General features: G+C 52.2%; 1 long non-coding RNA gene across 1 annotated transcript; it reads left to right on the forward strand.

Annotated features, from left to right (window-relative positions):
- The first annotated feature begins 6,385 nt into the window (after nucleotides 1-6,385).
- Nucleotides 6,386-13,423, forward strand: LOC109277600 (uncharacterized). The gene is made up of 3 exons (XR_002085240.2): nucleotides 6,386-8,798; nucleotides 9,759-9,933; nucleotides 11,345-13,423. It is a non-coding gene; the product is annotated as an uncharacterized LOC109277600 (long non-coding RNA).
- The last annotated feature ends 3,291 nt before the right edge of the window (nucleotides 13,424-16,714 follow it).

A 16,714-nucleotide genomic window follows, 5' to 3' on the forward strand; every position in this document is an offset into this window, starting at 1 on the left:
TATCTGTCTAGTTACGTTAAGATATATACATTAATATGTATGTATCCTTCTAGTTATAGTAATATATAGTGTATATTATATATAGCATATATAATATATGCTATCTGTATATACATTACTATCGTAATGCAGATAGATCTTTAGATCTATCTACATTATTTACATTATATGCAGATGTGTGTGTGCGTATATGTATGTGTACATGTATGTGTATATGTATGTGTATATATACTACATACGTAGTTTCCCTGATGCATTCCTGTCTTTTATTGTTTTTGAAATACATTATTTAAGGGGCACCTGGGTGGCTCAGTCGGTTAAGCGTCTGTTTTATATAAAGGATGGGTTGTTTGGGCGGGGGGGGGGTGCGGAGAGTATGAGCTGAAGAGAAGGACAGAAGGAGAGAAAGAGAGAGAGAATCTTAAGCAGACTCCATGCGCGGTACAGAGCCTGATGTGGGACTCCTTGCCACGACCCTGGGATCCTAACCTGAGCCGAAATCAAGGGTGGGATGCTCCAACTGACGGGGCACCCAGGCGCCCTAAAGGATGATTTTTTTATTATGAATTTATATACATGGAGTGTATGTTTAATAATAATTCATATTGAAATTGACACTTAAGAAATCATCGCCGTAGAAAAAAAGAGAGACTAAATCAGAAAAAAATGGATGCTCCGCAGGGAAATGGCAGCCCGTGGCAGCCAGGGGTAAATTACAAATATCCTCTGCATACACAGTGAATCTGTTGGGCCAGGTGTTACCCAGACACAAGCCATTTTTCCTTGGCCTTTATCAATAATAAATGCACTACCCCCATCAACCGGACCTCAAGACTTTTGCCTACACTGCTAGCCGATCTTGCTAAATGGACAGAAACTGCCCGGCTGAGCAAGTGTGTTGAAAACATTTACATCTTGAAACCCTCAGCAGTTTGGCCGTGTGTGTTATAAGCGCATTGGCCCTCGAAGGTTCCAGCTGCCTCCTTCGTGCTCTTCTCTGGCAAGCTGTGCCACTTTATGGTGTCCGTGATGTTGGCTGGGTCTTAAAATGAGCCTTCCACGGTCCCTCCGTGGTCAGCTCAGTCCACTCCTCTGCTGTCTCCAATCCATTTGCAATGGCTGTAAAAGGCTGTCAGCCGCCCCCCTTGCCCCCCCCCCCCCGCAGTAAATCTTCCCCTCCCATTCAAAAAGGCTGACAAGAGAGAAGCTGCTTGAATTTTCACCCCAGCTTTGCAAACTTGCAGTCCTGCTGGGCTGGCCTTGTTTCTCCCTTGTTTCTCGTGTGCCACTAAGCGACTAAGTAAGCGTGCGTTTGATCTCCCCCACGGTGGCCCCGGTGCAGACCTGAGCCGTGGATCTGTGGTTTCATGGTCACGGAAGAGAGAGGGTCAGTCTGTAGTCCTTGCTCTTCGGGCTGATCGGCTGATCGCTGTTCAGATCACATGGCCCCTCTCTCTCTGTGTCTTTGTGAAAAATTGTGAAATTGTGCTGGCAAACAGGTTTTTCTGGCTGATTACCCTTAAGATGGATGTTTCCCTTGACTGAGGGCAGCCAGTGACTTTCAGGAATGTTTGGAGGCAAAGGAGGTTCAATGGTGTTTGGAGAAGTTCCAGGACTCCTTTCTGAACCTACCTCTTAGTTTAGTCACTGTCCCAGCTCATCAAACAATTTTAGAAAACAGAACATTGGCTGGACTTACTGATTGGAGTCTTGTGACAGGCAAGCAGGCAGAGAAGCCAGCTATGGGGTTTGAACGCAAAAAAAACTGGCCTCGGACTCCGCTGTTCCTGACGTTTGTGAATAAAGTCAGCCAGACAACCTCTCCATCCCTTTGTACTTATCCAGGGGCTGAAGCTTCCTGCTCTATTTCCTGGGGGCCCATGGATGAAATCCTCAGCAAACTTTATTATTATTTTTAAATGTTTTAATGTTTATTTATTTGTGTGAGAGAGAGAGACAGACAGACAGACAGACAGAGCTCGAGAGGGTAAGGGCCAGAGAAAGAGGGAGACACAGAATCAAAGCAGGCTCCAGGCTCTGAGCTGTCAGCACAGAGCCCGACGCGGGGCTCGAACTCACGCACCGCGAGATTGTGACCTGAGCCGAAGTCAGATGCTTAACTGACTGAGCCACCCAGGTGCCCCCAAATCCTCGGCAAACTTTAAAGCACAGCACGTTTGGAAGCTGGATGGTTACGCTGGCAGTGACAGCGATAAGGGAAGGAAAGCCTCCTGGGAGTGAAATTCATTGCCATTTGTGAAACATGCCGGAATCGTCCTGTTCTCCATGCTGGAAAAGTGTGAACTTCTGGGAGCTTGAGAAATGGATCAACAGTATTGTTGTTCTAGTTGATATATGAACAGGCTGATCTTCAGATGGGTGGAAAGATAAATCCTAGGGCGCCACATTCTCCAGGGAAGAGCTGGGCATGTAAGTGTGCAGGCATAAACACTTGCACACACACACACACACACACACACACACACACACACTGAAACACGTACAGAACTAAAGCTATACGGTATGGGGAATTTTTATTATTTCTTACTGTTGTCTGCCGTGCTCTCTCTCCTACAGCACCCAGAGGACGATTTTAGAATCCAGACCGAATCGTCGTTCGGCACCTCGCTATAGATCTTTAAGAACTCCCCGTCGCCCTTCAGGGAGGGGCCAGAAAATTTTAAATAGACCCGTGAGGTGCTGCAAGGTCTGGTTCGGCCCTCTTCTCCGATTCCATTGGTCTCGAGTCCTTGGCCATTTTTCCTCTGCTCTTGCATTGTGGCAGATTGAACGATTGAACCCAAACCTTCACACTGCTGTCTCCGTGCTCTTTGCCTCGTGTCTTGGCAGTTCATGTTTGTTTGCTTTTTTTTTTTTGTTAAGTTTATTTACTTATTTTGAGAAAGAGAGAGAGAGACAGACAGAGAGAGAGCACAAGCAGGGCAGGGGCAGAGAGAGAGGGAGTGAGAGAGAATCTGAAGCAGGCTCCTTGCCATTGAGCCCAGCCAACCTGGGAACCAACCTGGGAACATATGAGAAACAAATGCTTCCTGTTGCTGCTGCTGAGGCGTGGTGGTTGTTTGTTTCACAGCAGTAGCTGACTGATACAAGACATCTTGCTTTAAAAAAAATTTTTTTTTTTAATGTTTATTTATTTTTGAGAGAGAGAGAGAGACAGAGTGCGAGCAGGGGAGGGACAGAGACAGAGAGGGAGACACAGACTCCGAAGCAGGCTCTAGGCTCTGAGCTGTCAGCACAGAGTCCGACACGGGGCTCAAACTCACGAACGGCGAGACCATGACCTGAGCGGAAGTCGGACGCTCAACCGACTGAGCCACCCAGGCGCCCCATTTTATTTTTGTGGTTTTTTTTCATAGTCATTCTTCCCATGCTCTCTGTACCACTGGACTCAGGATACTGCCTCCTTATCACCTGAGTGACTGTCATTCATGCTTCAGATCTCAGCTCAAAGTTTACTTCTCTTGAAAAGCCTTTCTTGACCCTTCAGATTAGGTGTGAACCCCCTGACGTACACCCTCTACAGCCCCGTGTTTCTCCTTCAGGGCCCTTATCAGAGTTGTACTTTATGTGATCATGCAGTTGTTATCTGTCTTCCTCCCTAAAACCCGGTGAGGTCAGGAACCTTCTGTCTGGTTTCAGTGTGTATCCCCTGTCCCTAGGACAGCCCCTTTCCAGGCGCATAGTAGCTACTCAATACAGTTTGTGAGTGGGTCAATGAATGAATGGGTTGAGTGTGATTTCTCCAGGCTACAGATACTTTTCGGTCTAAGATGAACAGCTTTTAGCGTATGAAAGAGAGAACAAGAACGTGAAACAAATGAAGAAACATCTGTATACATCAGCATGTCCACAGGGGTGACAGGATGGAGGTTGAGCACGAAATAAGAGTGGGTTGGCTGCATTCATCATTGACTCCTTCAAGGACGCGCCAGGCCCTTGGAGTCTCCATAGGATGCCAGGGAAGACTTCTATTTAAAAAAAAAATTTGGGGGGCGCCTGGGTGGCTCAGTCGGTGAAGCGGCCGACTTCGGCCCAGGTCATGATCTCGCGGTCCGTGAGTTCGAGCCCCGCGTCGGGCTCTGTGCTGACAGCTCAGAGCCTGGAGCCTGTTTCAGATTCTGTGTCTCCCTCTCTCTGACCCTCCCCCGTTCATGCTTTGTCTCTCTCTGTCTCAAAAATAAATAAACGTTAAAAAAAAAAATTAAAAATAAATAAATAAATAAATAAATAAATAAAAATAATAAAAAAAAAAATTTGGGGGGTGCCTGGGTGGCTCAGTCGGTTAAGCGTCCGACTTCGGCTCAGGCCACGATCTCGCGGTCCGTGAGTTCGAGCCCCGCGTCGGGCTCTGGGCTGACGGCTCAGAGCCTGGAGCCTGCTTCTGATTCTGTGTCCCCCTCTCTCTCTGCCCCTCCCCCGCTTGCACTCCGTCTCTCTGTCTCTCAAAAATAAATAAACATTAAAAAAAAATTTTGTAAGGGGCCCCTGGGTGGCTCCGTCGGTTAAGCCGCCGACTTCGGCTCAGGTCATGATCTTGCCGTCTGTGAGTTCGAGCCCCGCGTCAGGCTCTGGGCTGCTTGGGATCCTGTGTCTCCCTCTCTCTCTCTGCCCCTCCCCCACTCATGCTCTGTCTCTCTGGCTCTCAAAAATAAATAAACATTTAAAAAAATTTTTTTTAAATTGTTTTTAAACTGGGCCATACAGACAAGTCGAATCCAACCAAGAGGCATGTAGCGGGAAGGGGAGATCTTCAGGACAGAGGGGGTGGCACCCAGAAACACACGGAAAGATGGACAGGGGCATGGAAGTGTTCAGGGGATGGCAAATTGCCATCCATTGCCATTGATGGTACCAGCCAGGGAGGGTCAGGGTGTGAGTGCCTGGCCGGCTGGCAGATAATGAGGGTTAATATGTATCCAACGCTTATCCCGTGTCGTGTTCAACACTTGACAGGTATTATGAGTCTCATCCCAACGTCCCGCAGTTCCACCACCAGGGAAGTTGGTGCTGTCATCTCCCGGGTTTACAGATCAGGAAACCAAAGCACAGAGAGGTTGAGTAACTTGCCCAAGGTCACAAGGCGAGAAAGGGCCAGGGCCAGGATTTGAACGCGGCCAGCTTGGCTGCAGATGCCGTGTCTCGTCCATCAGACAATTCTGCCAGCAGCCTGTGGACTGCCGGGCTTCGCCCTCAGGACACCGCTCTTCAGGGAAGGCAGGTGGTGAAAGGGTCTGCGTGGGGGTGGGGTGGGAAGGGGGGGGTGGCGTGCCACGGCCGGCCTTGGGAGCCGCATTAGGGACAGTAGCTCAGGGCAGAAACAAAGGGAAAGGGGTTCCTGGCAGGGAGGGGGGGTGATGAGTCAATGCCGTTAGAGGCCAACGTAACAAGTATCGAGGGCTTATGGAGAAGTTCTCGGAAGCCGGACAGAGGAGGCTGGCAGCTGTAGGAGCAAATGAGAGAGGCAGAGAGCTGCTCAGGAAAAGATGAGGAAGATCGAAGTAAATATTTCAACGTGGGGGTAGCGGGGCGGGGGGGGGTGCGGGGAGCCTGGTGACTTCTTCTGCCCAGACCTCAGCGCGGGAGCTAATGGGAGAATGTGTAACCTGGGGTTACGGAGTATGGGCGAGGAGAAGTCAGATGGAAAAGATAGAGTATCAGAAGGGAAAGCTAATGCAACCACACGGGAGACATTAAAAAGCAATAAATCTGGGAGCCTGCATGGTATTCGCCCAGGAATTCTGTAGAGGGTGGTTAACTCTTAGAAACCCGCTCACCTGGGGCTGGGGCTGAGCACGGTGAGGGGTTGGGGGGTGTCCCACATGGGCTGGAAACCGGGGCTCTGGACCCACCCCGAGAAGAACCAGATTCCAGAGATGTGTTTCCAGGCCCAGGGCAGCCCGGGGAGCCTCTGGAGACGGGGGAGGGAGCCCCAAATTGCGGGAGGCCGGGCCGGCAAAGGGAGTCCCGACACCTCAACCACTGGAGAACATTCTCTGGGAGCGTTAAGCAGCCCGTGGGGAAGCGAGAACCACAGGATATGATTTATTTACCTACTCCCTGACAAAATCTTTCCCAGGAGGCTGAGGATGGTAATTCTCTGTAATTATATCTCATTCGAGGTTCTGCAGGCTCTTAGACTCGTTAACTCATTAGTGCTCCCGGCACACCTTGGGGGGGGGGGGAGAAAGTGGGGGAGGGGGATGATCAACTTCGGCGGCCAGATGGGGGAAACCGAGGCACCCCCGGCGAGAGGTGCAGAATCAGAACTGGGGCCTTCTGGAGGGCAAATGCTTAAAGGGAGGAGAGGGAGAGGTTAGGCATGGGGTCTGGGTTCAGTCTCTCTTCTTCCTGTGTGCTCTCCTGTGTGATCTGGGGAAAGTCCCCCAGCCTCTCGGGGCCAGGGTTCCCTGAGCTGCAAACGAAGAGAGCCGGGTACAGAGGCCTCTACGGCCCCTGACTCAAGAGCCCGTTTGGAAATTTAACCTCCGGCCGAGTCACGGAGATGTGACGATGAGAGTGGCTTTCGGGTAGACCAGAAGTGGAAGTTGGTCACGTGGTCCACAGGAGCCACCGCGAGGAAGGCTTCGTGACCTTCAGGGACCCTTCGCGAGTCTCAGGTTGAATTTATAGTATCGAGAAGCCATTCCATTCAGGGCTGTTGCTGCAGGGGGGTCAGAAACGGATGTGGTGGAAAACTGGGGTTTTCTTGCTTCTAGAAACCCTGATTTGTCTCCCCTTTGGGTCCATGTGTTGACGGCTTCTTCTCCAGGTCCCGTTGGCGGGGGACATTCGAAAGCCATGCCCTTTCCCCTGTAAGAATTTCCACTGGCGGAAGGAGGGAACCGAGAGCCGTGGAAGTTCTTTGGGAATCACGAAGCGATCCTCACGTGTTGGTGTGGCGATTGTTACATTTTCCCCTGGCCTTCTTCCTCATTGAGTCAAGGACAGAATTTAGGGAACGGAAGTGGGACGTGAGATCGGGGAGGGGAACAAGAGTTGACAGAGCCTCTACTATGGTTCGAGGTACTGTGTGATCGCTTTCCCGTCCGTCGTCCTGCCCGCTCAACAATCCTGTGAGGTACAGATCCCATTGTATAGATGGGATTGTACAGATCTTAATGTACACATTAAGGCTCGGGAAGGTCGAGCAGTTGGGCCAAGCCTTCGCAGCCAGGCTGTGACAGAGCCAGGATTTGAACCAAGGTGTCTCTGGGTAGACAATAGGACTCTGTCCAGTGGTCCGAGCTTGCGTGAAGAGAGAGAGGTGGCCTCTGAGGCCGTGCGAAATCTTCGACTTTCTTCTCCCTTGCCTTGGCCCGAAACTGGTTTGGGAGAGAGGGAATGAGAAACCAGGATCTTTTCTTTCGGGTTCCACCTTGGGCTTTAGATCAGGGAATCTCTTGGCAGGAAATAGTTGCATCTGACTATTCGACCGGGAAAGAGTTAACTGTAAGGGCTACTTACAAGGGGGCGAGTAGGGTTAAGGGACCCAGCAAGGGACACTGGAGTTCTCTGGGGCCAGCAACCGTGGGAGCCGTTATCCCCCTCAGGGCTGCAGGGGCCGGGGGTGGGGGGTGGGGGGAGGTGCACAGAGCCAGAGAGGGTTGGAACCACGGAGACGGGCTGTCCGCACGAACCACTGTTCGTGGAGGGTGATGTTTGGGGAGGAGTAGGGACTAGATACCCTGACATGATCTTTCAATCCGCCCTCCCTCCTGTCCGTAGCCAGTGCCTTCCATCAGCCGAGTCCGATCAGCCAGGAGGGCAAGAGCCTGGTGATGAATCTTCAGCGGTCGGGTGTCTGGGGAGCGGGCAGAGCGGAGAAGGTCGAGCACAGTTGTGCGTGATGCAGGCATAGACTTGGCCCCATCCCCCGTCCCTTTCGAGCCTGCCATCGGGGACACAGCCAGTGACCTTGAGACTGTTTTCTGCAGAGAAGGGCGACTCTTGGGTGCATTTCAGTAGGTGCACCGGGAATTTCTTGGAACGGTGGCGGGCCCACCAAATCCTCCCCGAAACACTCTCTCCACCTGTCAGCGCCCCGATAGGCTCAAGTGTGTGGCTGTCGCACTTGGAGAGGAATTTGGAGGGTGTATGTCTCCGGGGCATTCTCCAGCCCCTTTTTATCAGGAGTCTCATTTCGAAGGTAGTGTTTATTGGGGGCGCCTGGGTGGCTCAGTCGGTTGAGAGTCCAACTCTGGCTCAGGTCGTGGTCTCGCAGTTCGTGGGTTCGAGCCCCGCGTCGGGCTCTGTGCTGACAGCTCGGAGCCTGCTTCGGAGTCTGTGTCTCCCTCTCTCTCTGCCCCTCCCCCGCTCATGCTCTGTCTCTCTCTGTCTCTCTCTCTCTCTCAAAAATAAATAAACATTAAATTTTTTTTTCAATCATAGAATAAAAGTAAAATGAGGAGATAACGGAATTCATAATTCATCGAATGCTTTCCACGTGTCATGGCCTGTGATAGGCTCTTGCTATTTTCAGCTTCTAACTTCCCTGGAGCTCTGAGAGGTAGGTATTCTGGGCCTTCTGTCCTGATCAGGACATAGAGGTTCAGAGATTTAACTTGCCCAAGGCCAGTCACCAAGGAAACGGTAAAGGCAGGAGGGAAACCCGAGGCTCGGCGGGCTGGGGCAAACCGTTTCCTGGCTACCGACGATGTGCTAGGTGAAGGAAAGCGAGACCACGGGAGGTTGCGAAGCTGCTCTCTGGGTTTGAACTTGCCCGTGACAAGACGGGCACGGACACCAAGCCACGTTCCCCACGCTCTGTGTGACTGAAGGTGAGTCCCGGCTAGTGTCTCCCTTATGTGAGATGGGCCAATATTCCACATGGCTGCGTGGGATTGTGAAGGGACCGGGAGGCCAGAGGGACCACGAGGAACAGGAGGTCTTAGGAGGCCATTTGGCCTGGCTCGTGAATTCCAGCCCCGCATCAGGCTCTCTGCTGTCAGTGCAGAACCCACTTCGGATCCTCTGCCCCCCTCTCTCTCTGCCCCTCCCCTGCTCATTCTCTCTCTCTCTCTTTCAAGATAAAGAAATAAACTTAAAAAAATGTATGAGAGAGCTTGGGCGGTCATAACAAAATGGTACAAACTGAGTGGCTTAAACAACAGAAATTTGTTTGCTCACAATTCTGGAGGCTAGAAGTCCAAGGTCAAGGTGCTGGGACGGTCAGTTTCCTCCGAGGCTTCTCTCCTTGGGTCGCAGGTGGCCACCTTCTTGTTTCTCTTCTCATGGCTGTTCTACGCACACGTGTCCTGGCATCCCTAATGTGCCCTATTCTTTTCTTGTAAGGACACTAGCCAGATTGGATGAGGCCACCCTAAAGGACCCCTCTAGGGGCGCGCCTGGGTGGCTCAGTCGGTTTGGGCGTCCGACTTCAGCTCAGGTCACGATCTCACGGTCCGTGGGTTCAAGCCCCGCGTCGGGCTCTGGGCTGATGGCTCGGAGCCTGGGGCCTGCTTCCGATTCTGTGTCTCCCTCTCTCTCTGCTCCTCCCCCATTCATGCTCTGTCTCTCTCTGTCTCAAAAATAAATAAACGTTGGAAAAAATTCTTAAAAAAAAAAAAAAAAAAAAAAAAAGGACCCCTCTAACGTAATCACCTCTTTAAATACCCTGCGTCCAAATACAGCCACATCCTGGGGTGGGGGTGGGGGGTCAGGGCTCCCACGCAAGAATTTTGGGGAGTTGGACACATTTCAGACCCTAACAAACCTACTTATTTTTTTTTTGTTTTTAGTTCCCACACGAGATGAGGTTGAACCTTATGAAATTGCCGGCAGCCAATCAAGTTCGAAAAACGAGCGAGTCCCTTTGGAGCCTGTCCCGCGCTGCTGGTAGAGGACTGAGGTGCGGGGACCTCCTACCTCTGGCTGTGCGAACCCCTCGGGACAGATGTGCAAGAAAGACGGCAGGTGGGAAGAAACCTGCAGAGACCCCTCTCAGGTCCGGAACAGGGTCCCTCTTGCCGGCCCCCCAGGCTAATTCTGAGGCTGCAGATCTCCCTGTTCTTCACCGCGGTGTGTATCCTACCCGTGTTTCTTGCCCTACGGAAGTTCACTTTCTTCTTCCTTCCTTCGTCTCCTCTCCTCCGGGGAATCTGAGTCCCAGAGAGGATCTCATTACGGGAAAAGCAGGCAGGCTCACCTCATAGCCGTGGCTATAAGGGTCTAAGCATCTTACAAATACGAAGAGCTTTACCTTGAGGTCAGCCCTATGAGGGAGGTGTGGTCCTCTCCCCATTTTACAGATGGGGAAAATGAGGCTCTGAGACATTCTATAACTTTCCTAGAGTCGTGCGTGCTAATAAATGGCAAAGCTGGGCTTTTTTTTTTTTTTCTTAAGTTTATTTATTTTTGAGACAGAGACAGAGCATGAACAGGGCAGGGTCAGAGAGAGAGGGAGACACAGAATCGGAAGCAGGCTCCAGGCTCCGAGCCATCAGCCCAGAGCCCTACTCAGGGCCCGAACTCACGGACCGCGAGATCGTGACCTGAGCTGAAGTCGGACGCTTAACGGACTGAGGGACCCAGGCGCCCCGGCAAAGCTGGGCTTTGAACCCAGGCAGACTGGCAGTTCTAGATCCCATCCTCTTTTTTTTTTTTTTTTAATGTTTATTTATTTATTTTGAGCCAGAGATAGGGAGCGAGTGGGGGAGGGGCAGAGGGAGAGGGAGACAGAGAATCCCAAGCAGGCTCCGTACTGTCAGCAGAGCCCAATGGAGGGCTTGACCTTACAAACCGTGAGGTCATGACCTGAGCGGAAATCAAGAGTCGGACGCTTAACCGCTTAACCGACTGAGCCACCCGGGCGCCCCTAGATGCTACGCTCTTGACCACTATGCACCTGCCTTTTGCAGGACTGATGAGTCCAGCCGGGGACATCAGAGTGAGAACCTGATGCGCTCCAGTCCCGACAGGTCACTGGGGACAGCAGCAGAAGTTTCTTTTTCCAGGCTCCATCCAAGGGACGGGACTCTGTGTCTTTGACCAGGATAGCCTTCAGTTCTTGCCGTCTCTTGGGCAACCTGTGGCCTCTCCTAGGGGACCGGAAGTGACAGCTGAGACTGGTTTTGTGACGCGCCGTCACGGGAATCTGAGAGCATAGAGGCTTTGAGGTTGGCGGTAGTGACCCGCCTCACGGCCTGACGGGGAGGGTGCACGAGGTAGCGCAGGGAACAAGGTCGGCACAGAGCCGGGCGCTCAGAAGGCACGCTGCGCGGCGGCTGTGGTTGGCCTCGTTGATTGTTCTGTAGCCTGTTAATTCCTAAGACTGGGATACAGATTCGACGGTTTGCAGGGTGCCTGACGGAATCTGTTTTTTCAGGAGTAGACGGGAAGGAGGCATTGGGAGTTGCAGGGCACTTACCTAAGCCAGGCGCCCTGGGAATCGCTGGACGCACGCCGTCTCAGAATCTTTGCAAACAGCTCTGGAGAACACGATGCCCGTTTTACAGATGCAGAGACTGAGGTCCAGGGATGAGCTTGCTCAAGGTCACTCAGCTGGTAAGGGGTGGATCACGGTTTCTGATGATCTTTTTTGCTTCACCTTTTCTCGGATGAACTTTTTTTGTTTAAATGGAGTGATAATTTTGCCTTTTGAAAAATTTTAAAAAAGTCTATTTATTTTGAGAGTGAGAGAGAGAGAATGAGAGTGAGTGAGCGGCGGAGGGACAGAGAGAGAGGGAGAGAGAGAGAGAGAGAATCCCACACGAACTGTCAATGAAGGGCCCAAAGCGGGGCTCAAACACACATACTGTGAGATCATGACCCGAGCCAAAATCAAGAGCCGAACACTCAAGGGGTGTCTGGCCGTCTGACTTTGGCTCAGGTCGTGATCTCATGGTTTGTGAGTTCGAGCCCCCCGTCCGGGTCTGTGCTGACAGCTCAGAGCCTGGAGCCTGTTTTGGATTCTGTGTCTCCCTCTCTCTCTGCCCCTCCCCTGCTCACATTCTGTCTCTCTCTCTCTCTCTCTCAAAAATATATAAACCTTAAAAAAAAAAAAAAAGAGTCGGACACAACTGACCGAGCCACCCAGGTGCCCCCGGTGGGATAATTTTATATACAGCAAAATTCATCTTTTTCGTGTGTATGTTTCTATGAGTTTGATGGATGCAAACGGTCATGTCACTGTCACAAAGATCGGGATTCCTGTTTCCAACAGCCGCCCAAATTCCCTTGTGCTCCTTTCAAGGCGGCCTTGGGGACCTCCCTTCCGTGTCCCTGTTTCCTCCCCACCTCTCTCTGTGTCTTTTGGATACCCCTCGGCCTCCTGGATCTCCCCACATTGGCATTTTCCAGTTCTCTTCTCATTAGTGTGTTTTTATTAGATGTCCCTCCCCCCCCCACCGTGGTTCTACGACTTTCTGTGACAGCTATTTGCCAAGTTGCTAGCTCCCGCCTCATCTCCTTTTCCGGGCTTAAACATTCATCTCACAGCCCACCGGCCTCTCCACGAGAGCTGGCATTTCGGAGGTCCCCAGCAAAACTCTTAGCGCTCTCCTTTGGCGACTTCTTTGTCTGGCATGACAACTTTCAGGGAAGGACCTCACCTCCTGCGGAGAGCCCTGCCTGGCCCCACACGTTGGCTTCTATCTCTCACCTGCTCTGTGTGCTGGAAGCCAAACTCTCGCCTGATTCGGCCAAGCGGTCCTTCAAACTCTGCCTCCGGTCTGCCTGCTTCTTTCTAACTGGACAGCCGCCCTCGTTGCCTACTTGGAGACTGTGAGCCTCCCTGTGGTTTCCTGTAGGTCATGTTATTCCCCTATGAAAAACTCTTGTTTTCCTCCCCAGTGCACTTAAAGGCCCTCCTTCCGTCACACCTGAATGCTTTGCTTCCTTTAAAAAAAATTTTTTTGGGGGGGTGGGGAGAGCACAGGCAGGGAAGGGGACCGAGAAAGGGGGACTGGGGATCTGCAGCGGGCTCTGCGCTGACGGGCTGACGGCAGTGAGCCCGATGTGGGGCTCGAACTCACGAACCTCGAGAGCATGACCCGAGCCAAGGTCAGACGTTCACGCGACTGAGCCACCCAGGTGCCCCCTGAATGTTTCTCTCTTCCGTGTGGGTGGAGGACAGCATCTCGGACAGCATCCCTGTTTCTCAAGAGGGTCAACACCATCACGGATGTGAGAGCATCGTGCAACCAAGTGTTATGCCAACGACCATGAGGATGACCAGTGTTGTTCCTTCTCCCAGTTTCAGAGAGGGGCACCCCCCCCCTTTTGTTCCTTTTTGTGATTCTGTGTCCTCCTGGCTGCTTTTCGCGTCCTTTTCCAAAGCCTTCCCCCTTCCCACCCAGGAATGCCACATGGTGCTTCATCATTCCCAGTGACAGCCAAATAATTGAATTGTTATTGGTTTGGAAGGGGGAGAAATGTTTGCTAAATTGTTCCTCTTTGGATAATGTTCACGTACTTCCCAGTTGTGATTTATTTCTGCTGTTGGCAGGCTTTGCTGTCTGGAAACTAATTCTTCGATGGGAATGCAAAGGGAAATTGATAGCGGCGGGGTGCCATGCAGGGCGGGGGGTTTCCTTTTGGACATGAGATCTGGACAAAATGTCGGTCGAGTTTCTCTGGCTACGGGGAGGTGCAGGAGGTGGTCCGGGCATTGAGAATCTCGGGGTGCCCAGCTCTCTGTGAGCCGCACGGCGGGGTCTAGCCTCTTGAATCCGGGGGCGCGGGGGGACCGTGCCTCATCATTTGCTATTTGTGTGAGCACATTCCCCTTCCAGGATCACCCCTGAAAGCGTTCTTATCCGCATTTTGCAGATGGGGAAAGCGAGGCTCGGATGGGTGAAGGTCTCTGTGGTGGTTATCTGCTGCTCCGGGACCAGCCACCGCGGACTCAGTGGCCTCAAGACCACTCATTTCTTACGCTCACAAATTCCGTGGGTCAGGAATTTGGATAGGGTAGAGAAGGGATACCTTCTGCCCCATCATCCTCTGCTCCATCATGTCTGAGACCTCAGCTTGGAAGACCTGAATGGCCAAGAGCGACTGGAACAGTTGGCCGGCTCATTCACGTGTCTGGCACCGGGGCTGGGTGGCTCACAGGCTGGGCTGAGCGGGCACAGTTGATTGGAACAACCCCACACGGCCTCTTCCTTCAGCCTGGGATCGACTCCTTGCATCACGGCACCGAGATGCATTATAGGAAGTGGCTCATGTGATTACGGGGGGCTCAGAAGTCCCGGAGTCCTCCATTTGCAAGTCGGAGACCCAGAAAACCGGATGGTGTCATTCAGTCCAAGTCTGAGGGTCTACAGATGGGGGCCCGATGATGTAACCCCCCGTCAGAGCCCCAAGGCCCGAACACCAGAAGCAGTGATCCTAGCTCAAGCAGAGAGCAAATTTGTCCTTCCTCTTCCTTTTTGTTTGATGGGGGGCCCTCGACGGATCGCACGATGCCCACCCACACTGGTGAGGAGTATCTTATTTAGCCAGTCCACCGGTCCAAATGTTAACCTCTTCTGGAAACGCCCTCATAGATACACCAAGAAATCAAGTTTTCCCAACCGCCTGGGCATCCCTTAGTCCCGTCAAAAAATTAGCCATCGCATCACCTTATCCTGGATCATCATCCCAGCTTTTCATTATTATTATTTTTTAAAAAACTTTCTTTTAATGCTTATTTATTTTTGAGAGAGAGAGAGAGAGCGTGCGGGCAAGAGTGGGGGAGGGGGAGAGAGAGAGAGGGAGACACAGAATCCGAAGCGGGCTCCAGGCTCCGAGCTGTCAGCACAGAGCCCCACGTGGGGCTGGAACTCACGAACCGTGAGATCATGACGCGGGCAGAAGTCGGACACTCAACTGACTGAGCCACCCAGGCGCCCCCACCCCCCAACAGCTTTTAAAACTTTGTGTGTTTGTTTGTTTTATTAAGTTTTTATTCATGTTTTGAAAGACGGGGGGTGGGGTGGGTGGCGGAGAGCATGAGCAGGGGAGGGGCAGAGAGAGAGGGAGACACAGAATCCAAAACAGGCTCCAGGCTCTGAGCTGTCAGCACAGACCCGGACGGGGGGCTCGAACTCACAAACCATGAGATCATGCCCCGAGCTGAAGTCAGATGCTTAACCAATTGAGTCACCCAGGTGCCCCTTAAAACTTTGTTTAACTGCCTGAAATGAACAGGGAAAAATGCCTGCTGGGGGTGAGGGTGTAGAATAGAGAGGATCGGGCACTGAGTTGATGGCAGGATGCATGCTGGGCTGGGTTCCTTCAGCCCGATGGCAGCGGCTCCCTTCCAGGGCTCAGGGGGTCTGGTGATGTGCCTCTGGGTGGCTGGCCCAGAGAGAGGCTGGCCCAGAGAGAGGCAGCCCCAGAGGCCGCACGGTGCCTGAAGAGGTCCTAGCAAGGGGTGTGGATCTCAGGCAGGAACAGCCTCCCCTGTAGAACAGGTCCCTGGGAGAGGAGGGCGGAGCCGTGAGGACATTCCCCCCTCCCATTTCCCCACCGACTGCCCAAGGCAGAGAGACAGGTCAAAGGGTGGTTTCCTCCTGTGGGCAGTCCCCAGGCGGGGGCATCTCTCCCAAATCCTGGTTGGCCGAGAGGGCCACACACAAACAGACAGAGGTTTCCCTGCAGTGGATGGTTAATTGTCTCCAGGTCGTAGGGACCTGCAGAATTAGGCCTTTCCGGACTGGACCAGGTCACACGGTCTAACCTCTTGAATCCGGTGGGCCCTGTCCCCACCCCCTGGCCACTCTCATTTCCTCGCCAGTTGTCCCGAAATCCAGGTCAGTTTCAAAGCCTGGGGCTCCAGGCTGCCTGAGCATGGGGTCACTTCCAGGGTCACTGGCTGGACAAGGAGGTCAATTTCAGCAGGAAACCTACATGTAAGTGATGCTGGCTACATCAGGGTTCTGAACAAGGGGGCTTCAGCCTCTGCAATAGCCTGGCCTTTGCATTTCATTTTACAGCTGGGGAGCCCCAGTCCTCCAGAAACTAACATTCATCATTTATTAAACAAACATGCTTAATAAATGTGTATCTACCTACCAAGCTTACAAAATAACTATCATTTGCAAACCTCACAATCCTGAGAAGGAGGTTTTTTTTTTTTTTTTACGGATTCCCATTTTAATAGATTTTTTTTTTTTTTTTTACACTTTTCCATTTAATAGATTTCCATTTACTAGATGCGAATAGTGAGTCTCAGAGTGGTTAAGAGGCTTCTTCTCCGAGGTTACTCAGCTGGCCACCATCAAGTGGAACTTGAACTCTTCCCCGGTGGCCCCCCCGTGCTCAGCCGTCTTCGGGATTTCACCTTGAACCTCTGAACCCAAAGGCTTGCCTGACAGCAGGCCGCTCTTTGGCTTCTGGCTTCCCAGTTGGGAGAGGAGGAAGCAGGGGCCCTCCCTCTGACCCACCCAGCCACCCACCCGAGGTACCATTAAAGTTAATTGTTTTTACTGCCAGTTTAACATAGTCTTGTAAATTTTTTTACGACGTGGCCCAGGAACGCCGAGCTGTGTGCAGAACTCAGGGACGGAATACAGTTTGAACACAGAAGCTGGGCCCCGCCCCCGCCCCCCCCCCCCCCACGGGAGGTGTAAGATGGCCGGTATCCTCAGCTCTCCAAGGGACCCCCTTTCCCTCATCCTGTGTTACCTGGCTGACAGTCTCCAGTGACACTGTGGCTGCACTTGGGAGATCCTGCACCCCACCCCCACTGACTGGATGGGTATCCCTCTTG

Source organism: Panthera pardus, unplaced genomic scaffold, assembly GCF_024362965.1.
Source record: "Panthera pardus isolate Hobbes unplaced genomic scaffold, ASM2436296v1 HiC_scaffold_15, whole genome shotgun sequence".
NCBI lineage: Eukaryota > Metazoa > Chordata > Mammalia > Carnivora > Felidae > Panthera > Panthera pardus.